This window comes from Anolis sagrei, chromosome 10 (genome assembly GCF_037176765.1).
Source record: "Anolis sagrei isolate rAnoSag1 chromosome 10, rAnoSag1.mat, whole genome shotgun sequence".
NCBI lineage: Eukaryota > Metazoa > Chordata > Lepidosauria > Squamata > Dactyloidae > Anolis > Anolis sagrei.
In genome coordinates, this window is record NC_090030.1 from 9,300,592 (window position 1) to 9,327,148 (window position 26,557).

The window sequence follows — 26,557 nt, forward strand, 5'->3', positions numbered from 1 at the left end:
ATAAGAGAAGGATCAGTCCTGTTTTAGGTCTAGCTGAATTAGAGAGGGGAGGGTTAGTAATATTCCTTGCTAGACCACAAATTGCCGAATTCCATATTAAGCATTTGATTTTGGATTATGAGTCACATGCCTTCCTCTAGCATGGCCAACAACTATCCTGGTCCAGCATTTTTCCGAATGAAGCAGAGAGTGTTTGAGGACTGGGACATCTGTAGGGATACCAAGGTGCTTGTTTATAAACCAGGGGAGCATTCGCACAGTTAAAACTTGTGCGCCAACTGCGACCGTACCTTGGGAAGTCTGACTTGGCCATGGTAGTCCACGCTCTGGTTACATCCCGTCTTGACTACTGCAACTCTCTCTACGTGGGGTTGCCTTTGAAGACAGCCCGGAAGCTCCAATTAGTCCAATGGGCGGCAGCCATGATACTAACAGGAGCGGAGCGCAGGGAGCATACAACTCCTCTGCTGCACCAGCTCCACTGGCTGCCAATCTGCTACCGGGCTCAATTCAAAGTGCTGGCGTTGGCCTTTAAAGCCCTAAACGGTTCTGGCCCAACTTATCTATCCGAACGTATCTCGGCCTATCAGCCCACCAGGACCCTAAGATCTTCTGGGGAGGCCCTGCTCTCTATCCCGCCGGCCTCACAGGTGCGGCTGGCAGGGACGAGAGACAGGGCCTTTTCTGTGGTGGCCCCTCGGCTTTGGAACACCCTCCCCATAGAGGTAAGATCAGCCCCCTCGCTGATGGTGTTTCGAAAAAGATTGAAGACATGGATGTTTGAACAAGCATTCGGTTAACCCGGTGCAATGAATTTTTATGATTAAAGGACTGGTAATCATGGACGATGAATTTGGATTGCGATTCTAGTTACAAGATGCATTTGGATTGTTATTGGTGGCCCAATAATTTGTATTGTATATGTGTTTTTTATGCTTTTAAACTGAATATTGTTGATTTTTGTAGTGTTGTAAACCGCGTTGAGTCGCCGATTTAGGCTGAGAAATAGCGGTATACAAGCGCAGTAATAAATAAATAAATAAATAAATAAATAAATAAAGCTATTGTCCTCCCAACCCTGCTATACACCTGTGAGACGTGGATGGTTTACAGACGTCACATGCAACTCCTGGAACGATTCCATCAGCGCTACCTCCGGAAAATCCTGCAAATCTCTTGGGAAGACAAGCGGACAAATGTCAGCCTGCTGGAAGAAGCAACGACCACCAGAATCGAAAGAATGGTCCTCCGCCATCAACTCCGCTGGACCGGCCACATTGTCCAAATGCCTGACCACCGTCTCCCAAAGCAGTTGCTCTATTCCAAAGTCAAGAATGGAAAATGGAATATTGGCAAGCAGGAAAAGAGATTGAAAGATGGGCTCAAAGCCAACCTTAAAAATTCTGGCACAGACGCTAAGAACTTGGAAGCCCTGGCCCTTGAGTGCTCCAGCTGGAGGTCAGCTGTGACCAGTAGTGCTGCAGAATTTGAAGAGACATGAATGGAGGGCAAAAGACAGACATGTACCAAGAGAAAGGCGCACCAAGCCAACCCCAACCGGGACTGCCTTCCAACTGGAAACCAATGCCCTCACTGTGGGAGAACATGCAGATCAGGAATAGGGCTCCACAGTCACCTACATACCCACCACCAGTACACTGATCTTGGAAAACAATCCTACTTGGACAACGAGGTAACGCCTAATGTAGTGTAATCCTGGTTGAAAAGTTCTGGAACTTGTAGAACAAAATGTAGATTTTTCAAACTTGGCACAAAGAGACACACACCACAGTAGGGAATTATATGTAACACATGCAACATTTAGTTCTATATTCGGATTTCCCCCCGATTGAAATGCAATCTGTTTCATAAAAGTGTTGAGAAAATACAAACTGAATTAGTCTGCATTTAATTGTAAACTCCTCCCTGAGATTGTCATTCATCCCTATTGCTTAAAGAGTGGCAGTGTCAAGCGAGTTCTTCTGGGATGCATAATCCACAATGAACAAAAGAGCACCAATGAAAAGTTACTCAGGCTACTACTATTCTCAAAAGGCAATGAGCTTCTTCTTGTCTCCTGATATAGCAGTGTTTCTCAACCTGGGGATCAGAACTCATGGGGAGGGTCATGAGGCGGTGTCAGAGGGGGTGCCCAAGATTTTATGTTGGTCATGGGAATTCTGTGTGCCAAGTTTGGTTCAATTCCATCACTGGCGGAGCTCAGAATGCTCTTTGATTGTAGGTGGACTATAAATCTCAGCAACTACAACTTCCAAATGTCAGGGTCCATTTTCCCCAAACTCCACTAATGTTCACATTTGGGCATATTGAGTATTCGTGCCAAGTTTGGTCCAGATCTATCATTGTTTGAATCCATAGTGTTCTGGATGTAGGTGAACTACAACTCCAAAACTCAAGGCCAATGTCCACCAAACCCTTCCAGTATTTTCTGTTGGTCATGGGAGTTCTGTGTGCCAAGTTTGGTTCAATTCCATCACTGGCGGAGCTCAAAATGCTCTTTGATTGTAGATGAACTATAAATCCAAGCACCTACAACTCTCAAATGACAAAACCAACCACCCCCAACCCCACCAGTACTCAGATTTGGGTGTATCGGGTATTTGTATCCAGTGAATGAAAATATTTCCTGCATATCAGATATTTACATTACGATTCATAACAGTAGCAAAAGTACACTTGTGAAGTAGCAACAAAAATAATGTTGGGGTTCACCACAACATGAGGAACTGTATTAAAGGAACAAAAAAGCAGGAAGCATTTGATCCAAGATAGGAATCTTCTCCACAAGAGTGGAAGAAGAAACTCACAGGAGAGAGTACCGCAATTGTCTGCATTTTAATTTCTGAATGTAGCACTATTACATCTTGGAATTAATCTGCCTCACGACTTTTCTCAACCTGCATATGTATGCATTCTCTCCCCACACCCCATAACAATCTCCTTTAACCTTTATTTTTTTATCAAGTGCACTAAATCAGCTAGAGAATAATTGCTCTGAGGACTCTGCCAAATGAGTGCACATTTCGTTTACAAATTCCCTAATGCAATATGAATTGATGAACTTTCGGAGATGCGCATGATATAAACGATCCTGATGTGCCATTCTTAATTTCTTGCCATTGTCTCTGCGAAAACACTTGGCTCTTCAGAAGAAAAGCACTGCGAATGCTTATCAGTCCCAAGGCGGGCGAGTGGTCAAGTCACTCATGGAAAGCTTTGCCCTTCTGGCAAACAGAATTTAGGTTAAACAAACAAGGGTTAAAACTCCATCCCAGCAAATACTGTCATTCTCCACAATAAAAAGGGCATTGCTACATCGCTCCAATGGCAAATAAAAGCTCACTATAAGATGCATAACTTGGTCAGAAAAGAAAAGCTGCATCTTTGCTTAATAACGGAAAGGTGCAAGTCCTTTTAGCACAAAAGAAGATCCACACAGACGTCACTTAATCCATCATTCTGGTTCCAGTCATGAGCCTTCCCCAACCATCCAATGGGCTACCTCAATTCCTATCATTCCCAGGCCTGAGTCCCTTCAAGGAGAGAGGGAAGGTTATAAATAAAGCATTATTATTATTATTATTATTATTATTATTATTATTATTATTATTTCACTGACACAAAAACACAGTATGTCACAGCAAACGAGATCTATATGCTGGATTTCATATCACAAAATCACAAGTCGAACACTTCCCAAGCATCTAGGACTGTGTGATGTATTTTTGAATGATGCGCACAGATCCAGGTAAGGTGGCCTTTTGCAGTAGACAGATCATGATTTTCTCCATGTTTATTGTTTCCAAATGCTGGCTGAGATCTTTTGGCATGGCACCCAGTGTACCAATGACCACTGGGACCACATGTACTAGTTATTATTATTATTATTATTATTATTATTATTATTATTATGGTCACCTGTCACCCAGAAGTTCTAGCTACAGCTAGCAACTTGCTATTGTTGTGATCATCAGAAAGAAGAGAAGAAGCTACCTTTCTGTGACTTGCCAAACATGCTACCTACTAAACTGAACATACATAATCAAGGGTCAAGCATCTTCCCACTCTTTCTCCACCCAACTCTTTCATTTCTCATTATGTCTGTGAAACTGGGACCCTACAACAATATTTTATGTATGATATTTGTAAACAACTCCAGAAGTATTTTAGAGTGAAGAGTAAGCTAAAAATGTGCTAAATGGCATGTGGATGCAAAATCCAAAAACAACAAGACAGCAAGGAGATCTGATATCCAGAACAGGAACCTGGCAAAACATGAAACATGAAGCTAGAAATCCACTTGGAAACAAGACGGTCATGAACATTCAACATTGACCAGACTGAGCTAAAAAAATTTACCTGTCTCATATAAAGCTTTTCCTGTCTCATGAAACGAAAGGAAAACATTCCATTTCCCTTTACAACCAGATAAGTATTTGTTTTTTTCTCTTTTCTAGTAGATGGGCTGACCTTTGGCGAGCTTGGGAACTTTCTCTTAGTTTAAAAAAGTCTTGTCTTCTATCTTCAATCTCACTAACATCTGCACCTGACAAATTATCCTCAGAAGACAGTTTCTCAGAGAAAGCCTGCCGTGGGTCTCTATCAGGAATTTGACCTTGAGAATCTACAGGAGAGACACTGCATTCATGAGAAACCTCAGGCCTCTCAGCAAGGCCTGAATCAGGCTTTTCAATAAGTCCAGGACTTAACAACTCAGGCACTGGAAAACCATCATTCCCATTGACATCAAACACAATCACAGGCTGAACTATAGCACCAGGCCAACTGAGAATCAGATCCAAGGAGTCCACATGATGCATGGGACCATCTCAACTCCAATGCAAGGCAAGGCCACTTAATGCAGTTTTGCCCCCACCTTTTGCAAAGACAGCCCTGGATCTTCAGGGTAGTGTGAACAGTTGGACTGGGTTCTTGTGGGTTTTTTCGGGCTATAGAGCCATGTTCTAGAGGCATTTCTCCTGACGTTTCGCCTGCATCTATGGAGATGCATCAACAGAGAGGAAACAACCAGGCACAGATTAACACCTCCCAGCAAGAGATTTTCCCAGGCTCAGGCAGGCCTTCAAATGGTAATGAAGGTGATCAGCTGAAACATTCACACCTAACTGCAGCAGGGAAGAGCTCCTTGCCCCACCCCAGCCATTCCACAGATATATAAACCCATTGTCCTAATTCCAACAGACCTCACCACCTCTGAGGATGCTTGCCATAGATGCAGGCGAAATGTCAGGAGAAATGCCTCTAGAACATGGCTCTATAGCCCGAAAAAACCCACAAGAACCTAGTGATTCCAGCCACGAAAGCCTTCGACAATACAGTTGGACTGGTTCTGACTTCTAGCCATCCGTCTTTCAATGGATTCTGTGGCATAAGGATGTGGGTGGCACCATCCTGTCAGGCACAGCAGTGGTCATGAAGCTCCAAAGTACTCATGGCCATTCCTATCCACCATTGCTGATGTTAACAAGGGCATCTGTGTCCTTGGATTGGAGAACGAGAAAAGTAGTGATCTTTCAAGCTCCTTGACTGCTGCTGTGAAAGCAACAGAACTGTGAAAGTAAGAGTGACCACCCAGCAGATCCACATTGGTCAGGAGTCCATCCTGCTACAGCAGAGGTGGACTATGTAGTCATCCCTGGTGTGCAGTACCACATTCTAGATCACCCTGGAAGTTTTGCTGCTCTAAATTACACCATTCAAATAGGGAAAGTATTTGCAGTGGTGACTCTTGCCTTCCAAGACAGGAGAGTGATGAGTACATTCAGAGTTTTAACCCAAACCCTTGAGGGGCTATCCAAAACTTAACCACAAAGTACAATAAGCTTCTTTCAAAATTTGGACTGAATTACCTGCCACCTTGAGATGGGAGTCACTAATGTGGGGGGAGCAAAAGTCAAATTAGAATGCAACGTGGATAGAAATACCTCAGAAATTCAGCTTTCACTTATATTTAGCTGCAACCTTAAATGTACTTATTATGGAGATAAATTCTGTTTCTCAAGCTGTATAGGATGGTTCTGTAAACCAAATTTCTAGCTCTTGAGACAGTGAAGATAAAAGGAATAACAGAAACCCAAATGAGAGTAGCTGGACAAAACTTCCAGAAGCTGGCGGTTAAGTTTCAATGCCTTGCGTGCTTCTTCCACGTGACCAGCAGAACAGAATGATGTATGCAAATATAAGCCCAAAACCTGCAAAGTGTGCAATTTTTCATGTTTTATGAAAGTTTCAGTAGTCAGCTTCTCAGCACAGATTAACTCAGGTTAATTCTTTTCTCCATGCATAAAAAATGCACTGCTCTGAGTATTGGATTCTGTTATGAACTGAATTATGACTCTAGTTTTGTCATCTTAAGGACTATAATGATTCAACAATTAAGTGATTAGATAAATCTTGAGATTTGTTTTTGGTTAGGAAAAAAGGGTAGTTGTGATCCTTTAGCATCTATTTAAACTTTTGTAGCAACAGCCAAGACTTTTCCATCCAGGCATTCCTTTTCCCAAATGTACAAAGTTTCATCCTCCAGATTTACACCTTACTTACTTATTTAGGCAATCCCTTGTAGCTCGAGGATTATTGTCTTCCAGATGTGATGTCTTGGCGGTGGGTCCTAGGTGGCTGTGGTCCTAGGTGGCTATTCTTGAACCGCATGTTCTCCCACATTGAGGACATCAGTTTCCAGATGGAAGGCAGTCCCAGACAGGGTTGGCTTGACATGCCTTCCTCTTGGCACGTTTCTCCCTTTCACCTTCCTTTCGAGCCTCTTCTAATTCTGCACCACTGCTGGTCACAGCTGACCTCCAGTTAGAGCACTCAAGGGCCATGGCTTCCAGTTCTGTGTCTATGCCACAGTTTTTGAGATTGGCTTTAAGCCCATCTTTCAATATCTTTTTGTGTCCACCAAAATTCCATTTCATATTCTTGAGTTTGGAGTAGAGCAACTGATTTGGGAGATGGTGATCAGGCATTTGGACAAGATGACCACTCCAGCGGAGTTGATGGCAGAGGAGCATCGCTTCAATGCTGGTGGTCTTTGCTTCTTCCAGCAAGTTGACATTTGTCACACCTAAAGGACAGAGCAGAAGGGAGAAAAGAATGTCCAAAATCTGGTTTGTAGGCCATTTGTAGGCAACAGCTTCGAGGTCAAGTTGCAAGGCAAATAATTTCACATTTCCTTCAGGAACCAGAGTTCCTACACATACACAAAGCACACATGCAGCAACATCTTAGAAGACACTTTCCCTCATATGTGACAGAAAGGAGATGACTTGCCCAAGAATGGATTATGTGACACTCGCAATATAGTGTCTGGACTGCTGATCTGAGACTTGAGAGACTCCGATTCTAATTCCCATTGAACCATAAAATGTACTGTGTAACCTTGGGGAAGCATTCTTTCTCAATCTGACCCAACTCACAAAGTTGTGATGAGTATAAAGTAGGAAGAAGAAGAAGAGCCTTGTACACTGTCTTGAAGAGAAGAGAAGGCAGAGTATAGAGGCAACTAACAAAGAACATCTAACATTTGTTCTTTAGGGACATCTTTCTCAAACTGAAATGCATTTTCTCTGACTGTTTTGCCAGCATAAAATGGATAAATAACATGTATACAGTAAGCCAGTTTCCATAGCAGTTTAAGTGCTGAATTAAAAGCCCAGGAAACCAATGTGTGAATCACTGCTCAGATATGGAAACCCATTGGGTCACCTTGAGCAAAATGACACTCTCTTGACTTAACATGCACAGGATTTGTAAACTGGACAATAAACTTGGCAATTATTCCCATTATGGGCCTCAATATTGTTTTAAGATGAGGATGAGTGCATAAGAAGATGAAGCATCATTTCTGTATCTCCACAAACGATCAAACTTGAGTTCTTCGCAATGAGATGAGATATGCAACAGATAAATATTGTTTCCTTAGTCTTTCACAAATCCTTCCCGTAACCTTGGCTGTTAAGCGACCAATTATCTCATGTCTATTTCTTCTTCTGTGCTCTTCCAGTTTCTGCATGAAGCATCCATCAGTGGCTTTGCTCCAGCACGAGATTTTCCGATTTCATTACATTTGGATTTTATAATTAACCTTTCCCTGATTTCCCTTCTTTTGTCGGAACGTTAAATGGAACAGGCTAATGAATGCATGACCCAGGTTGGCCTGAGTCCATTTGTATTGTGTGCCTCACCACCAAGACCAAGACTTTTATTCCCAAACTCAGTAGCTTTAGAGGTTGCTTGTATTCCACCTCACTCAAAGTACAAAGAGTTAGAAATGGACAAATGTGTTTCTGGTTCACTCTGTTTCCACCAGTCTACGTTACTTTGGCAAGCTTTCAGTTCACAAGTCTGTTCTATCATCTGTATTTTTTTCAAACATATCTGTATGAAAATTCACGTTTAAGTAAGTTTTAACCTTCTTGTGTACTTGGCGAAATGATCCTTGGATGCCAGGCATGCAATCTGCTGCCAAGGGCTTGATAGAAGCCTTAGCACAGCAGGCTAAACCGCTGTGCTGTAGAAAAAAAACCTGCCAATGAGAAGGTCAGCAGTTCAAGCGCAGGTCGGGGTTGAGTACTGCTCACCTGCCCACCCAGCAGGCTGAAAGCAAAAATGCAAGTCAATAAATAGGCCCCACTTTTAGCGGGGAGGTAATAAAGGCCTCCCCTTAAGGATATCAATCGGAGGAAAGCTCCTCAGCATAGAAGATGGAGCAACAGCACCCCTTGTGGCCGGAGTCAAGCACAGCCTCCAAGATGCCAGTAATGAGATGGGAAAAACCGCCTTTGCCTCTGTTTGTGTTGTCCGTCCTTGTTAATTGTATAATTGGCATTGAATGTTTGTCGTATGTGTGTTCTGTAAACCACTCTAAGTCCCCTTCAGGGTAAGAAGGGTGGAGTATAAATATTGTAAAAACAAATAAAAACGTAATGTTCATTTGTGGGATTAACATAACTCAAAAACTACTGGATGAATTGACACCAAATTTGGACACAATAAATCTAAGAGACTTAAAAAGCCAAATATAAAAAATTACAACACACGCGCAAAACCACACACACACATATCTGTGTGTGTGTGTGTATGTGTGTGTGTGTGTGTGTGTGTGTGTGTGTATATATATATATATATATATATATATATATATATATTCAAACACATATAGACACAAATATATATACATACACACACACAAAACACATATACACAGACTGGGTCACAGCAATGCATGGAAGGGGATGGCTAGTCTATATAAATAAAAATGTACTGTTCGTTTGTGGGATTAACATAATTCAAAACCAACTGGACGAATTGACACCAAATTTGGACACAAAACACCTACCAGGCCAACAAGTGACCATCACTCATAAAAACACTGAAAACCACAGCAGAACTTTAAAAACAAAACAAAAATTACAAGACATGTGTAAAACCACATATATATGCAAATACACACATATATACACATATACACAAATATATACACACACAGATATATAGATAACACATATGTGTATAATGCACACACATATACACATAATGTAAACATACAAAACACATATACACAGACTAGGCCACAGCAATGCATGGCGGGGGATGGCTAATTGTAAATAAATCTGTATAAATAACAATGTAATGTTTGTTTGTGGGATTAACATAACTCAAAAAACACTGGATGAATTGACACCAAATTTGGACACAATACACGTATTAGGCCAACGAGTGACCATTACTCATAAAACACTGAAAAACATAGCAGAAGAGACTTTAAAAGCAAAAAAAATACATCACAAAGCATGCGCAAAACCACACATAGATATAAAAAAGGTAAAGGTAGTCCCCTGACATTAAGTCCAGTCATGTCTGACTCTGGGGTGTGGTGCTCATCTCCATTTCTAAGCCGAAGAGCCAGCATTGTCCGTAGACACCTCCAAGGTCATGTGGCTGGCATGACTGCATGGAGCGCCGTTACCTTCCCGCCAGAGCGGTACCTATTGATCTACTCACATTTGCATGTTTTCAAACTGCTAGGTTGGCAGAAGCTAGGGCTGACAGCGGAAGCTCACGCCGCTCCCCGGAATCGAACCTGCGACCTTTCGATCAACAAGCTCAGCAGCTCAGTGCTTTAAACCACTGTGCCACCGGGGGCTCCTACACATAGAAATACATATACATAAATATATACACACATACATATACAAAGACTAGGCCACAGCAACACGTGGCAGAGGATGGCTAGTAAATACATAAATACATAAATCCTGCCTGACTTTTAATTCTACCTTTGAGAGTTCAGGGTTACTTCCATGGTATGATGTGGCAGTCGAGGAGGACTTTGTGGAGGATGTTTTAAACAAGGGTTTTCTTTCAGGTTCCCTTTCTTGCTACTGTATTTGCACCGCAGTTATGTGAGCCATAAAATAAATGTTTTCTCTATAAAAGCACTTTAAAAAAGAAACCTTAGAATTGGGGATTTCACATCATCAATGCCAAAGAAGCGTGGTGTGTTCAAGGCTGACACAAGACAAAACTCCAGTAAAATTTTATTTAGAGTGAGAATTTTAAAAAAATAGATAAGAAGTAAAAATATGTGCATCACCACTCTTCTGACCTTGGAAAACTGATGAACACTCTGCAGTGAATCACAAAGCAAAAAAGGAAACAGGTACACTTGAGCAAGAGCTGGGATTCCAGAGGAGCCTGGTTTCACGCTTTTCTAGTTGCCACACACTATTATCAACAATGTTTTGTATCAGCTAACATAACACAATTTTTCAATGGCTTTTATAACTGGCTACCTGTGACGGCGCGAGTGGCGCCACCTATATATAGAATTTAATTTGCAAGGGTTTAAACTGTATAACATGCCCATACTTGCTTATTTTATAAATGTATAGTTGGATTAATTGGTTATTTATAGCTGTCAATCAATGTTGTTTGCATCAGTTATATTGCTTCCTCAGCTCAATTGCTTGGCTCTACCGCTTCCTGGAAGAGGGCAGAGCTTTTCCTTTTTCCATTCTACCATCAAACTTTCTATCAGATAGACATGAGAAAGAGACTTGGCTCTAAAGCCCTTAATTAAGTTACCTCTCATCACCAATTCTAAGGTTTTTACCCTTGGGACTCATACTTCATGCCCAGATCGCCCTGGACAATGTTGAGGAGACCCAAGCACCTTCAAACCGGTCCTATGGCACCAGAGGAAGGCTTCGTGTCTTCAAATATAGGCCATTTGGATTGGGGCTGTGAATGTTCAGGCATTTGCAGCCATTGAGAAAGAGGGAACCTTGAAAAGCTTCTCAGCTGTGAAATCTCCTTGGACCCAAGACAACCAGAAACTGTAATGTATATTTCCTTTACCCCTTTGAAACATCCAGCTTATTGCCTTAAAGGGATAACTCTTTGTGAACAATAAAACCTATTTTGAGTTATCTACAGTGTTTTGGTCCTTGGAAGTTCCAGTTTCCTAAAGGAGAGCAAGAAGCAATCCCCTGGGGGGAAAATGTCGCGTCTATGTCACTTTCACTAAGAGTTATAGCCCCTAGGTGCGACGGCATACTACCCCCTCCAAAAGTGTACATTTAGTGTCCTATTTTAAATGTATTTTGATACCTGCAAGAAAATAACAGCATCTTGGATCTAGGTCAGGGAAATAGCTGGGAAGTGCTAACCCCAATGGATAACTAAGCTCTGGTTTGTCCATTCATCAAGAATGTGTCAGTTCCTATTGGAATTAGCAATGATTCAAAATCCCCTGCACATCTTCTTCCACATGGATGCAAGAAAAGAAAGGTGAAGGAGGTATAGACCTTGACAGCAATTCTATCATTTTGGGCTGAGGACTAATGTTTTGAAAAGAAGGCAGCATATCCAGACAGGAGACAGTGGAAACATCTTACATCTGAATACACACCCTCTATCATACGAGCAGAGAGATGCAGACCATGGATGCTTAGGATTTCAATAACTCTTCAGTTCTTGGCAAGGGCACTTCTCCTCTTTCTCTCAACATAGCTCTGCATCACAATAAACAGCACGGAGAAGCATCCAAGAGTGATAGAAGATCACTGCAATTCATACTGAAAAACATGATGGAATTTGATTAGCATCTTTCTAGGTTAGCAGGTTCAAAACACACACAAATTCTCCCTGCATTTGATGAACAGGTAATTATATTTGGAAGTCTGTTAATGTTCACAATTAAGCACAGTTCGTCATTGTAGCGCTGCCACTAAATCAAGGTGGATTGCTATGACAATATGGTAAGTTGTGTTCTTTCTCTAACTAGTTCTGGGCATAATGCAGGCAAAGAAAGAAGCGAGGAGCTCAGACAAAAACCCTCCTCTGTGCTACCATAGGGGCCTGTTGTCTGGAATCCAAAATTATCCTAAATAATAATATCCTAAATATCTCAGTGTCACCTTAGAGCAAACACTAACATTTAGGAAACACTGCATGAACACAAAGTTGCTGCACACAATACTTATTTTATTTCTTTATTTCCAGCATTTCTACGCCATCCTTCTCAACCCCCGAAGGGGGACTCAGGACAGCTTACATTTGGCACAATTTGATGCCATTGAATATAACAAAGCAATATAACAACAATTAAAACAATAAATAGAACATTAATTAAAACAATAAAAACAGTATTAACCACCATATCACCATTCCAGTCGAATTCCATATCCAAAGCACTATTTATGCCTGCTGTCCAAAAGCCTGGTCCCAGAACCATGACTTCAATTTCTTCCTATTTATTTATTTATTATTTATTTATTTGCTATACTTGTATACCGCCGTTTCTCAGCCTAGCCGGCGACTCAACGCTGTTTACAACAACTTATAACAAACAACAGTATACAGTTTAAAAGCATAAAAACACGATCCACAATACATATATCAATAAACAATCCAATTCATCTCTTGACTAAAATCGCGATCCAGTTTCGTCGTCCAAATTGCCAGTCCTTCAATCATTACACTTATTGCACTGAGTTAACCGAACGCCTGCTCGAACATCCAGGTTTTTAGTCTTTTCCGGAAAACCATCAATGAGGGGGCTGATCTTACCTCCATGGGGAGGGCGTTCCATAGCCGCGGGGCCACCACAGAAAAGGCCCTGTCTCTCGTCCCTGCCAGCCGCACCTGTGAAGCAGGCAGGATAGAGAGCAGGCCCCCCCCCAGAATATCTTAGGGTTCTGGTGGGCTGATAGGCTGAGATACGTTCGGATAGGGAAGTTGGGCCAGAACCGTTTAGGGCTTTAAAGGCCAGCACCAGCACTTTGAATTGAGCCCGGTAGCAGATCGGCAGCCAGTGGAGCTGGTGCAGCAGAGGAGTTGTATGCTCCCTGCACTCCGCTCCAGTTAGTATCATGGCTGCCGAGCGTTGGACTAATTGGAGCTTCCGGGCTGTCTTCAAAGGCAACCCCACGTAGAGAGCGTTGCAGTAGTCTAAACGGGATGTAACCAGAGCGTGGACTAAAAGATAGGAGGGATGAAGCCGATATTACCTCGTGGGGAAACGACTTCCACAGGTGGGGGGCTATAGCCAAGAAGGCCCTGTCTCTCATCCCCACCAGACGTATTTACCACGCTGGTGGGAGTGAGAGCAGGGTCTCCCCGGATGATCTTAAACTGCAAGGCGGGACATAGAGGGAGATGCATTCAGTCAAGTAAGCTGGGCCAGAACCATATAAAGCTTATACTGTGGAAACTTACTGGCAGCGCATGGGGTGTATAAAGGTAAAGGTTTTCCTCCAATATTAAGTCCAGTCATGTCCAACTCTGGGGGTTGGTAGTCATCTCCATTTCTAAGCCAAAGAGCCGGTGTTGTCCATAGACACCTCCAAGGTCATGTAGTCAGTATGACTGCATGGTGTGCCGTTACCTATTGATCTACTCATATTTGCATGTTTTCAAAATACTAGGTTGACAGAAGCTGGGACTAACAGTGGGAGCTCACCTCGCTCTCCAGATTCGAACTGTCAACCTTTCAGTCAGCAAGTTCAGCAGCTGAGTGGTTTAGGCCATTGGGGGCACATGGGTTGAAGACCAAGAATTAATAAGAACATCAGCCCTGGCCTTGTCTTACTCACCTGCTGAGTATGCCTGCCCTGTTTGGCATAAGTCTATCCATGTGAAGCAGGTGAACATGTGAAGCAGGTGAACAAGTCTGCCCATACAAAGCAGGTGAATATAGCACTGAATGAAACATGCTGAATAATCACAGGAGGTCTTAAACCTATACCTGTTGATAAACTCTACAAGCTAGCTGGCACCCCCTGTTGGGGTTCGGCCTCTGTGTGAACCTGATTCTCTGATTGTATTTCCAATTGAGCAAGTTACTGAACATGTATCTCTCCCTGATAGTGTTGAAACTGTTGTTGACGCTGAGGTCAGTGGCGAGGAAAGTGAAACTAAACATCCTGATGAAAATGTTTTGGAATCCAGCCGTGATAGCTCTCCAGAGGAAATCACACCTGGGTTTTTTAATGAGGACTGAAGGGAACAGATAGCTAGAAAGAGGAGTGATTCATAGTTTCTACAAAGGTCAAATAGATTCCAGGAGAGACAGGCCCAGGCTTCAAAGTCAAGGGGTGTTTCAAGGAATAGTTTCATTGGTTTAAGGGGCCTCCCTCTGGTTGTCTCGCTAGATCAAGCAACGTTTTAGACTGTGGCTGTGCCTTGGCAGAAGTGCCTGGGGGGAATTTGTTGTGTTCCATGGCCAGTAATCCCAGAGGCTTCTAGTTTTCAAGTACACGGTTAGTGAGATGCTAACAGGTTCCTGGTTTTTGTATTGTGGTTTTTGGAATTTTGCTCAAGTTCAAAGATTTTCCTGACTGCTGTGTTTCTATTGTGGCTTTTTGACTTTGCATTCACCTTTCTTTTGTAACCAATTTTTCATCAATAAAAAGGATTGTTTTTCCTACATTCCAGTGTGGTGGATTTAATCTTATGGTCTCATTTCCTGATCTGGGATGCAACCCCCCCCCCCCCCCCAGATGTGCAATGGGAAGTTGCTGCTAACTGTGAGAGAAATAAGGTTGAAAACTGTGAAAACCACCCACTGCATGGCTATCCACCTCCTCCCAGTAGACTCAAATCAAGGAAAAGCTTCATGAGAACCATCACTCTTCTTAATTTCCCCCAGCAACCAGAAACAGCAAGAGTATCCCTCTGGGCAGCTAAACCAGGAAACCCCAACTGGATGGCCCCCACGAGGGTCTTCTTCCAGAGGCAAACCAAGAATGGGCAACTTGGAAGTCCCTGAACAGACCCAGAAGTGGAGTGGGCAGATCCAAAGACAGCCTGGCAAAATGGCACGACCTAGAAGAATCCTCCACCTTGTGCGACTGTGGAGCAGAACAAACAACTCCACATCTGTATGCTTGCCCACAATGCCCTGCCTCATGCACAAAGGAAGAATTGTTTAAAGCTACAAACAATGCGGTCGTTGTTGCCTGTTTTTGGTCAAAAAATATTTAACCACTTGTGTTCCCTCTGTTTTTATCAGTTTTATATTTATTTACGCAATGCTTTTGACATGACAGAAATAAATCTGGGAATCTAGGGTTGGAACCCATTTGCTACCATGCCTTTGAAATGAATTCAAATAGTAATTTCATTGCAATTGCAAAACTCCTGCAGACCAAATGAGCTGGAGCGCCTTTTTAATTGATCAGATGGTGCTAATTGATCCGCTTGTTTTTCATAATCCATTAATCTTCCTGATTACATTGACAGGTTTTCTAGTCTATAAAATCTTCGACCAGGAAAGTGACAGATCCCAACTTTTATGACCCCTCTTTATATCATCGTCCTTATCATCATCCTCTGTATTATTTATACTTTGGCTTTCCCCCCCAAAATTGCAACTCAAGGCAGTTTACAAATTGAAATGATTATAAGTATAGTTAAAAACATGCACAAAGAATTAAATTAACAATATTAAAGCACATCTTGCTCTGTGTTTCCCCATCCTCCTTTCATTTTTATTATGATATACAAAGGAATAAAATCAGTACATTTGCAATATATTTATAATGCAGTAGACATATAATTTTCCTATCTTCCTAACCATATACTGTTTAAACTGTATCTTTTGATGTCAAATATTTCCTTTAGTTCTTGAGGCAGAAAGAAAATCAATGGCTACTAAACCAATTGGAAAGCTTCCCCAGAGGTGGCCAACAGTGGTGGGGAAAGAGGCCAGTTTTCACTTGGATCTATAGGTGAGATATTAATTTACTACAGTAGAATCTCATTTATCTAACCTTCACTCATCCAACATTCTGTTTTATCCAACACAGTCTGCCTCCCGCCCGGATCCACAGTTGTTTCAATACATTATGATGTTTTGGTGCTAAATTCGTAAATACAGTAATTACTACATAACATTACCATGTATTGAACTTCTTTTTCTGTCGATATGTTGGAAAACATGATGTTTTGGTGCTTAATTTGTAAAATCATAATGCTTTTCCTCAATCCCTCCTTATTATCCAACTTTTTCACTTATCCAACGTTCTGCCGGCCCACTTATGTTGGATAAGCGAGACTCAACTGTACTAGACTTGTGCATTTTGGCTGAACCTTGATCCATTTCTGCTTATTTATTTATTTATTTCTCACCCCGCAGGGGACTCAGGGCAGATTACAATGTACATATACATGGCAACCATTCAATGCCATAGACACACAACATATATACACTCAGAGGCTATTTAACATTCCAGCTTTTTCATGAGGGTATTATGGCCACCAGGCGAGCTGTTGCTTCATCGTCCATTTGTGACACTGATGAAGTACGTCCTCATTCTTTACATGCTTGCTGGAGATTTTTATGGCGTCTTAAATTAGCTAGATTCCAGTAGACCCACGTATCTGCTTTCACATGCTTCTCGAAAATGGGTGGATAGTCAGGTAGCCTTTTTCGGTCCACACCTGAAAAAAAAGTGGTAACGGGGAATTTACGAGGCTCCCCTTTCCATTCCTGGGATGCTTTCTTTTTTCCCTTCAAGGGAGTCTGGGTTTCAGCAACAGTGTTAAGCAGACATAGTTTGCCTTAAACACATAATGGCATTCTTCTACTCCAATTGGCCCAACAGGCAGGGCTTACGAGGCTCCCCTTTCCATTCCTGGGACCCTTTCAAGGAGCATACGGCAGTCTCTCCATGTGCCATGTGATCCCAAAAAGTGGAGGATGAGCCGTGATCGGCTGCCACATGGTCCCATTATTGATTGAAAATTGTGACGGCTGGGCCCTTGCCGTTATGGCCATCTGATCCAGCCGAAGAAGCCGGATTGGCTGGAGGAAAATGGCAAAAACTGACCTATGCACAAGCCTATTCTCTACCATAAACACTAATAATAAAAACAATATAACTAGTTTTATTGTTCACTAGCCGACCCCTGCCAGGTGTTGCTGTGGCCCAGTCTGTCTATATGTGTGTATTTGCATGTATATATGTGTATATACATGGTTTTGTGAGTTTATGTATGTGTATATGTGTATATATGTGGTTTTGCGCATGTGTTGTAATGTATTTTTTATTTTTTGGCTTCTTAAGTCTCTTCCGCTGTGTTTTTCAGTGTTTTTATGAGTGATGGCCACTTGTTGGCCTGGTAAGTGTATTGTGTCCAAATTTGATGTCAATTCATCCCGTGGTTTTTGAGTTATGTTAATCCCACAAAACGAACATTACATTTTTATTTATATAGATTGGTTTATTGATCAATGATGCATTGCAAGTGCAGCAATATGCAGGTGGCTACAAAGATTATCAGTGACCAAACAGTAAAGGATTCTTAATTTGAATTTTTTTCAGATCCTTTGATCATATGCAGGACATTTTCCTGCAATATCTCATCACTGTATCCTGCTTGGCCAATAAAACAGTTTGGGCTTCAAAGATCATTGATGGAGCACTTTTTTAAAATGCAGGAAACAGGGATCCCAAATTTAATTGGTGGCAACGACAGTTTTAATGATCAGGTTTATTTTTACTCTGTACTCATCTCACCTTAATTGTATAATTAAAAGGAAGTGAGTTAAGAAGTAGAAACACAAAAAGGAAGAGAGAGAACCCAAGAGAAATGTGGCATGGATTTGAGGAACACTTTTCACTTATCCCAGAGCATAACACTCTGTGAGCAGGATTATAAAAGGATTCATTGTGCCGCAACTCGTGCAATATTATAGGGGATTATCTATTATACCACAATACACAATAGAATCAAGGAATCGCCATAATGAATTTTAATAAACTACCTAATTTAGTAGGTTATTTACTAATTTACTAAAGCATATTTTCAACTTCAGTGTCACATAGAGAAATTCAATCCATGTGTTGTCAAAGGCTTTCATGGCTGGAATCACTGGGTTGCTGTGAGTTTGCTGGGCTGTTTGGTGATGTTCCAGAAGCATTCTCTCCTGACATTTCGCCTGCATCAATAGCAGGCATCCTCAGAGGTTGTGAGGTCTGTTGGAAACTAGGCAAGTGAGGTTTATGTATCTATGGAATGTCCAGGGTGGGAGAAAAAACACTTGTCTGTTTGAGCCAAGAGTGAATATTGCAATTGGCCTACTTGAATAGCATCAAATGGCCTTGCAGCTTCAAAGTCTGGCTGCTTCCTGCCTGGGTGAATCCTTTATTTGGACAAGAGAGATCCTCTCACCTCTGCAGGATTCTACCGTATACCATGTAGCGGTGGACAAGTCTACAGAGGGACGACCAAACGCAGCAGCAATGCCCAAACACGCATCAAGGAACATGAAAGGCACTGCAGACTAACTCAACCAGAGAAGTCAGCCATAACAGAGCACATGATGAACCAACCTAGACACAGTATATTATTTGAGAACACAGAAATGCTGGATCACTCTCATAACCACCATGTCAGACTACACAGAGAAGACATTAAAATCCACAAGAAGCATGTGGACAATTTCAACAGAAGGGAGGAAACCATGAAAATGAACAAAATCTGTCTATCAGTATTTAAAAAACTCTAAAATCAGGACAGTAAATAAGGAACAACACTAAAAAAAAAAATAGGGGAATTCCTGACAAGAATAAATCAGGGCAAGCTAATCACCTCCCAACAAAGGATTCCTCCAGACAGGAAACAGACAGGCTTTGAAGCTGCAAGGACATTCAATGCTAATCTAGGGCTCCTATTGCAACATTAACACTTGCCTCAAACAGAAAAGAGTTCTTTCTCGCACCCTGGACATTATTCCACAGATATATAAACTCCACTTGTCTAGTTTCCAACAGACCTCACAACCTCTGAAGATACCTGCCATAGATGTGGGTGAAACATCAGGAGAGAATGCTTCTGGAACCTGACCATTCAGCCCGGAAAACTCATAGCAACCCAGAAATCCAATCAGTTTGGGAAAATTGCTGTGAAAAATTGCGGATTTATCACAAGTTAATTGGCAAGTTAATTCCATGCTTTGACCTTCTCTCTACTGAGCTGCAGTTTGTCTGATTTTGGCCCCAAGTTGGCTGAAAATTCCCCCATCAGACGTATCCCATTCAAAGTTCTAATTACCTCACCATAATGCAAATCCATCCTCACATGCTCTGACGAAAGTTCTCATGCATTTTTAATCTGATATTTCATTAAAATGAAGGATTCTTGCATATGGATATCTCCAAAGTGTATCTTGGACATAATGGACTCACTAGAAATAGACTGATTAATATGAACGGGGCTTGTTTGTCACTTATGAAACTCCCATTGGTTTCAATGAATCTACTCTGTTTAAGATTAAAATTGGATTTAATGCACTGTCTATGTTATGACAGGTATTTACAAGGCTATGCATCATGATGCCATTCATCACCATATATCACTTTTGTGCTCTGAGTGTTGAGCCCACATTTGCATGCATATACTTTGTTTTTGTTTTTTTTTACTGAATACAATGTAAATGGCTGCAGAAATACATAGCCATACCTATTGGCTGTAGGAATTTCAAGGACCTTATTTACACACACTATTTAGTAAACCCACTGTTGCAATATTTACAAAATGTACAAACAAGATTCTCAGATCCACTCTCAGCTTGTCATTGCAAACAATCAGTGTCATCAAATGCTTGTATACAACATAGGCAGATACTCACATTGAGTCACACAGGAGAGAGCGAGATGGATTCTTTCATCCTCCTTATATACCTGCTGATAGGTCATTGCAAAGGGGTTGCATCTGCCAGTGTCCCTTACTGATGACCTATCAGCAGGTATATAAGGAGGATGAAGGAATCCATCTCGCTCTCTCCTGTGTGACTTTATGTGAGTATCTGCCTATGTTGTATATGAGTATTTGATGAGACTGCTTCACATGGTTATGACTCAGCCATTACCACACCCCTTCGGTATTGCATCATAACATTATTTATTTATTTATTTATTTATTTGTTTACATTATTTCTATCCCACCCATTTCAGCCCGAAGGCGACTCAGGGCTGTATACACCCATGATGGCGAACCTATGACACGTGTGTCAGCACTGACACGCGTAGCCATTTTCGATGACACACAGGTGAATGCGGCCGCATACAGAAAAGATGGGGCTGCATCCCAAGAAGGACATTTCATCCTCGGCTCCTACACCAGCATTTTTCTATAATGCCGAGATATATGGCATTATAGAAAAAGCAGGTAAGTTAAATAATTAGTTTTTGGTTTATTAAATACAGTTATATATTACAATAATATATTTTTGTTATTAAACTATAAATATCATGAAATTATGTTTTTTTTTCTCAAAGTGTCACCCCACCCGAGTTATGCTCGGTTTTTTTGGTGAGTATTGACACACCAAGCTCAAAAGGTTGCCCATCACTGGTATACACAGTCAGCACAATTCGATGCCGAAACAAAATATATACATTGATAAAGCAAAAACATCAAGTGCAATTAAACATAAATGACAGTGCTTAATAAACTATGTCCTCTTGTTCAAATCTTCATCCGTTTCATTGTCTTGGCCATTCCTGGGTTAATTTCCAACTCTAGTTTGTCTGTTTGTCTCTTTACTCCGGGGTTCTGAATGCTTGCTCGAAGAGCCAAGTTTTTACTCTTTTTCAGAAAGTCAAGAGAGAGGGGGCTGATATAATATCCCTAGGGAGGGAGTTCCACAGCCAGGGGGCCACCACAGAGAAGGCCCTGCCTCTCGTCCCCGCCAGACGTGCTTGCAAAGCAGGTGGGATCGAGAGCAGGGCCTCCCCAGACAATCTCAAATTCTTGGGGGGTTCATAGGGAGAGATGCGTTCAGATAGATAGACAGGGCCAGAACCGTTTAGAGCTTTATAGGCTAAAACCAGCATTTTGAATTGAGCCCGGTAGCAGATTGGCAGCCAGTGGAGCTGATTCAACAGAGGAGTAGTATGCTCCCTGAGCCCCGCTGGACCATTTGAATCTTCCGGGCCTTCTTCAAAGGCAACCCCACGTAGAGTGCGTTGCAGTAATCTATACGGGATGTAAACAGAGCGTGGACCACTGTGGCCAAGTCAGACTTCCCAAGGTACGGGCACAGCTGGCGCACAAGTTTTAATTGTGCGAATGCTCCCCTGGTCACCGCCGAAACCTGGAGATCCAGGCTCAGCGATGAACATTCACAGGCATAATCCAGGTTCATCATAAAGTATTTTGTGTATGACTAGAAATGCTGTGCCATTTCTATTTAACATAGAACATGGTATAACTTCCACATCTAAACTTTTAGAATCATTAGTTTGGGCAAGGAGTAAACAAAGCATTGCAAGAAATGTGCATTGCAAATAAAGTGTTTCATTCTGAAAGTAAAGAGTTATAGCAACAAACATCAGGGCATTTAAATGAAGACTGCAGTCATGAAGCCTTCATAGGAGCAGAAAATATGTATAAACTCTTACTCCACTTAAATTTGGAAGTACTGATATCTGCTATGTTTGTAACATATTTACAATTATGATGCCAAAAGATACAACATACGAACCAATTATGAGATTCACCAACACCCTTTATCTTGATAGCAGCATGCTATTTACAATATTAGGGTTGTGTACCTTCAAATGCTAACAGATGGACAGTGCTAACAGATTATAAGTTGCCAATGAAGGCCAGAGCAGATAACTTCAACACTGCAGTCTTACCAGCAATGTTATATGCATCTGAAGCATGAGCAACAACAAAATTAGAGGAGGAAAAAAATGGTGATGACTCAGAGTGCAATGGAAAGAAGGGTGTGTGGCGTGACAATAAGAGATAAAGTCATCACTAAAGAGCTGCATCAAAGAACCGGAGTACGTGACGTGGTCTAATGAAATCTATGAGGTAAAAAGAAGGAAGATTTATTTATTTATTTATTTATTTATTTATTTATTTATTTATAAATATATATTCTGCCCTTCTCATCCCAAAGGGGACTAATTGCGGATCACAATGCGGATATACATGGAAAACATTCAATGCCACAGACACACAACATATATAGACAGACAGACAGAAGCTATGTAACTTCCAGCTTCATGAGGGTATGCTTCGAATTCCGGCCACTGGGGGAGCTGTCACTTCACCGTCCACTTGTGACACCGATGGAGTCCTTCCTTATTCTTTTGAATGCTGCTGGAGAATTTTATGGTGTTGTAAATTAGTTAAATTAGTCTCCCCGCATAAGTGGTACCTAAATTTCCTACTTGACAGATGCAACTGTCTTTCGGGCTGCAAAAGTCAGACAAATGGTCGGGAGCTTACTCTGACCCGGGATGGCTTCAAACTCATGACCTTTGAATCAGTAGTGATTTTAATGAAGCTGACTCCCAACCAGCTGCACCACAATCCGGTCCAAGATGGGCAGGGCATAGAGTCCAAACAAAAGACAACTGATGGACATGTCAACTAAAGCACTCAATACCAAGATACCACAAATGACTTTGGGCAGACCTCGTACTCAATGGGATGAACCAATGGTTAAGGTATTTGGCCAGAAATGGAAAAGAAATGCTCAAGATCAAATATATTTGGCAAATGGTAGATTTGCATGAAGCCCAAAGGAGTGGATAGACAACAAATTAAATAGGATAAGATACCTTCAAATACCTGCTGGAGAACAGCAGTTCTCATGTCCTGCTTGTGAGCTTACCTGAGACATCTGCTTGGCGACAATACAAAACAGGATGCTGGAACCCAAAAAACTTTATTCTGCAGGTCGAAGCTTAATCCAGACAAGACAGGTTCTCCTGGTCAGTTGTGGGGCCGACTGGGGTATTGGGTGGCAACCTGTGCTCGACGGGGTTACACTCCCCCTGAGGGCGCAGGTCTGTAGCTTGGAGGTCCTCCTGGATTCAACGCTGTCACTTGATGCACAGGTGTCAGCGGTGACCGGGAGGACCTTTGCACAACTCAAACTCGTGTGCCAGCTGTGAAGTCTGACTCGTGAAGTCTGACTTCCAGATTGGACTATTGCAATGCGCTCTACATGGGGCTGCCCTTGAAGACAGCCCAGAAGCTCCAACTGGTACAACAGGCGGCAGCCAGGCTCCTTACTGGAGCAAACTATAGGGAGCATACAACATCCCTTTTAAAATAGCTTCACTGGCTGCCGATAAGTTTCCAAGCCAAATTCTAGGTGCAGGTTATGACCTATAAAGCCCTAAATGGTTCAGGCCCCGCCTATCTTCACGATCGCATCTCCCTCTATGAACCAGCGCGAACTTTAAGATCTTCTGGGGAGGCCCTCCTTTCTCTCCAACCACCGTCACAAACATGGTTGGTGGGGATGAGAGAGAGGGCCTTCTTGGTGGTGGCCCCCCGCCTCTGGAACACCCTTCCTGGAGAAATAAGACAGGCCCCATCCCTCCCCTCCTTTTATAAGAGCCTGAAGACCTGGTGGTTTAAACAAACCTTTGAGAACGACTAGTTCTAGCTCTGCCCCAGATACTGTTGAAATTGGCCATATCTTTTTCTACCAATTACCCAGGTTAGTTTTTTCTGTTAGGCCCTGGAAATGTACTGCCATAGACTCTACCTAATTTCCCGGGCCCTCTAAAATCACACTAGCCTGGCCCGGCCTTCTAAACTGCCTTGAACAAGCAGGATTATTTTAAATATATGTGATATTGTGGTTTTTAATGCTTATTTTACCTTTTTAATTTTGTGTTCATGCTGTTCTCTTTGTATGCATTCATTACGTTACTTGGAAAGCGCTCTGAGTCCCCTTGGGGAGATAGAGCGGTATATAAATAAAGTTTTGTTGTTATTGCTTGGACATGGTTCTTTGTATTCTCTTAACCACATTTCAGATTGGCTTCTTGATTCCTGGCTTGTAATTAACTTTACTTCCAGGATGATTAAGTCAATTGCAGTGCTGTTTGCTTCCCTGGTCCCGATTCTAGTGTGCTTGTTCATTTTTTAAATAATTTTTATTTGAGAAAAAATAGTTATATATATCTGTACTATACATTTCCCTCTCTTTTATTTACATTCACCCCTGTGTTCCCTTCTCCAGAACCATCTTTTCTTCTAAAGTCCCACCAAAAATTCAATTCTTCATTTGAAAGTAAATTTACATCTTCTTTTTCCAATACTTTTTCTAGAAATTTTCTCCAAATGCTTTCAAAGTCAATTTTTTTACATAATCCTTTCTTTACTTTTAAGTTTGATGTTAGCTTATCGTTCAGTGCCATTTTCCAGACTTCTTTATACCATTCTTTAATCTGTATTTTCATTTCCCCTTTCCAACATTTTGCAATTAATAATCTAGCTGCTGTTAATAGCATGTCTATTGAATTTCTCCCCTCATATCTTTCCCATCCTCTTTTTAAATTAAAAGCAATATTTCTACTGGATTTCTTTTTTTTATAACCATAGTATTTTCTATTTCCATTATAACCAATTCCCAAAAATCTTTTACATATTTGCAATCCCACCACATGTGCATGTAGGTTCCAATTTCTTGGCATCCTCGCCAACATTTTTCATTATTGTTCTTATTTATAATATTTAATGTTATAAAATAACAACAACAACAACAATAATAATAATAATAATAATAATAATAATAACAATAATAATAAACTTTATTTGTACCCCGCCACCATCTCCTCAATGGGGACTCGGTGCAGCTTACATGAGGCCAAGTCCAAACACATATTACAGCAGCAGCATAAAACCGAAAACGCAACCTGAAAACGCAGACAACAGACAATAACATCATAATTACATAACGTCATAATTACATAAAAGAAAATTATTATAAATTAATTTGGAAATGGTTTTTAACACCGAGAAGGTGTGCTTGTTCATCATCGACTAGTGTGATCCCGTATCTAGGGCAGGACTATGAAAATAAAAAATGAAGCATTTCATTAGTCCTTCAAGAATGTATTAAACACTGATGAGCCTTGCAACATAACACATCTGCTTCAGACCGTTTCACAAAGCGTGCTCAGCATGGTACAATTCAAAGGCACACTTTTGCTTACAATCACGCTGCATAATTTGATTCTTTTTTCAAGGAAAGGGGAGCTGGTCATTCTCATATGCATGTACTTCATTCTTCATTCTAGTTTTTTGAAGTTGTGGCAGATGGTCTAGAGCAAGAGAGTGAACTGAGATGATTTGCACAAAAGGATTTTTTAAAAAATACATCAAGGATGTAGGTGCTGTAAAGATACACAATGCTTGTTGACGAAAACAACAAAAGCTTCCTGGTCCAAGGTGAACACAGGAGCGGATTCATTGTAAACAAGCTCCATTGTGGTCCCAAATGTCCTCTGCTGGTGGTTTGCCCTGATCCCTTGTCAGTATCACTGAAAACACATATATATACCATCTCATATCATTCCTATTGTATCCTGCCTTGATTCCAAGGACATCACGGTGAGGTTTTACAATTACAATGTTTATAGGAGGCAAAAATGTAAAAAAAAGGAATAGAAAATCAAAGAAACAAAAAAAACCACCTCTCCACAATTGTTCATCCCAAGGATAAAAACACTAGGAAGAAGGGGGTCTTTCTGCCACCTCTCTGAATTTCAAAACGATTCTGAACAATCCTTTTGAGCACTATTTTTTTCTAATTCTATTCATCGGTTCCAGTTCTGCATACCGAATGACTTGTGCTATGTATAGTGCCTTGCAGAAGTATTTGCACTTTGACTTTTCTACATTATGTTTTGTTACCACCTGTAACTGAAATGGATTTAATTCACATTATTATCAGTTTATGTATAGAGGTTGCTCAGTGCTATGAACATGGTAATATTTATATTGTGACACAAACATTAAGGAAACAAAGAAAAATGTAATTCTTAGTTGTGTGAATATTTCAAACATATTTCTCACTCAATACATGACAGAGGCAACTCTTCTTAGCGACCCCAGATGTGAGTTTTCTTGTGTTAGACAACCAACTTTGCACATCTGAATTTCTTTCGTCAAAATTACCAGAGGGGAGCCACCTTTTGTCCCTCAGTAAGCCCATAGGCAAGATGGATGGATGGCATCCTTGAAG